The 2,008-nt window shown below is 38.4% G+C and overlaps 1 pseudogene; it reads right to left on the bottom strand.

Moving 5' to 3' along the window:
* Positions 1 to 215: 215 nt before the first annotated feature.
* Positions 216 to 326, bottom strand: LOC115063247 (annotated as a pseudogene).
* Between the last annotated feature and the right edge of the window lie 1,682 nt (positions 327 to 2,008).

Genomic DNA, 2,008 nt, shown 5'->3' with positions numbered 1-2,008 from the left:
GTCACATGTCCTCTATTAGTACTCTGCCCCCTCCCTCCAGTTTCTGAAGACTTCTATTTTCCTTTCATGGCTGCCTTTTATATCACATATACATACATATACACACATGATCAAAAATCAAAATAAGATTAACATAAGAATAATAATATTTAGTATGTATCTTTCAAAGTCTGGGATACTCGGTTCTATAGAATATGGAAACAGTGAACAGATGCAAAAAAAAAAAAAAAACCATATGGTTGCCCTTTTACTGTATGTATGCTTTTGGGTGAGCACCTCTTCTATTCTTGACAGGGAATGCTAAACTTTTCTTTTTTATACTATATAAGTTTATGATTCCTTGATGATGCACTCTGACAATGCTAAGAGAATCCCTTATGGAGCAAATTTAGAGAAAAGTATAATCATTTATTGTTTAGATTAAGATCAAGGGTCAGGACTAAACAAACATTCACATTAATTGATCAGAAAATTTAAATCATGAATACCCAGTAGAAGAAAGGAAATATAAAAAGAAGCACCAGAAGCCAACGCTAAATTCAGAAATTAAAGAGATAAAATGATAAAAATCAGGTTCATGAAACTTAAACCCTAACCAGACAGGCAAAATTGAAGACCATTCAATATACAAACAAACAAAGCAAGGAATGTCACTATAAAACCTATTGCAACGAGCAGGGTACAATTGAATACAGCATTCCAAAGGTTTTGTGGCTTTTTGTGTATCAGGCTATACACTATTTGGTTTGGCTCTGGGTGTTGGGTCTGTGAGGCCACTTGTTTCTGCCTCCACAATCCCTGACTTTCCTTACTGGTTAGTTAAACATGATAGGAGGTACAAAGCTTTTTGGGGTTCTTCCCTTTGGGGTGGTGGTGAGCTTATGCCTTGCTTAGAACTAAATGAAGTCATTCAGTTTCTTGATGTCCCTTTGCCCTGGCCTTCAACATGGGCTTCTCTGCACTTTTTTCACTTTTATGGTAAGGAGTTGCAATTAAGTATTTCCATTCAGTAAAGTAAATAGTGTAGTCTATGACTTCAGTTACTCAGATATGAACACTTTCTTTAGAAATGGGGCCTGGTATGTTAAATGGTCATATCTTCTCACTCTTCTGCAGGAATTAGCTAGGGTTTTTTTATATTTTTTCCTATCATAAGAAAAAGGGGAATCTAGAGCAAATCTCATGAAAGTGTCCTGAGATTATCCTCCAGTGCTGCTATGTCTCATATCTATCCTTACTGAGATTCAAGTATAGGTCCTTGGCAAAATGTGATTCCCTGCCTATTGTCACTGGATCCTGTAGAGTAATGTGTACCTGGCATTCCATTGTCTTCATCAGTCTCTCCTACTTGTCTGCAGAAGTCTGCCATATGCAGAGGGACAGCCTCAGCCTTCCCTCTAAGACAACTGTTCTCACCATGTAGGCTGGGACTCCTTAGGGGATCATATATTAGATATCCCGCACATAAGATTTTTACATTACGATTCATTATGATAGAAAAATTTTGGTTATGAAGTAGCAATGAAAATAACTTTATGGTTTGGGGTCACTTCAGCAGGAGGAAATGTATTAAAGAATTGCAGCATTAGGTTGATAACCACTACCCTAAGGCATATCAAAAATGTGGCCTTTCAGTTGGTTTCAGCTCATACTTGCTTGCATTGGTGAAAGGGACTTCTTAGCATCTTCTATGCTCAAACTACACAGAAGGCAATGTTATTTGGGAGTAATAACTCAACAAGGTTCTTTTATGAGGAATACATGGGACCTCATAATCTAAACAATTACAGTGTGGGTCAACATAAAAGATCATACCAGGATTCATTTTAAGACATAATAAAGGCCGGGCATGGTGGCACATGCCTTTAATCCCAGCACTCCAGAGGCAGAGGCAGAGGCAGGCAGATTTCTGAGTTCGAAGCCAGCCTGGTCTACAGAGTGTGTTCCAGGACAGCCAGGGCTACACAGAGAGACCCTGTCTCAGAAAGAGAGAGAGAGAGAGAGAGAG

This window comes from Mus pahari, chromosome X (assembly GCF_900095145.1).
Source record: "Mus pahari chromosome X, PAHARI_EIJ_v1.1, whole genome shotgun sequence".
NCBI classification, from domain to species: Eukaryota; Metazoa; Chordata; class Mammalia; order Rodentia; family Muridae; genus Mus; species Mus pahari.
Note: the sequence above shows the minus strand (reverse complement) of the source record. Positions and strands in the feature narration are given on the sequence as shown.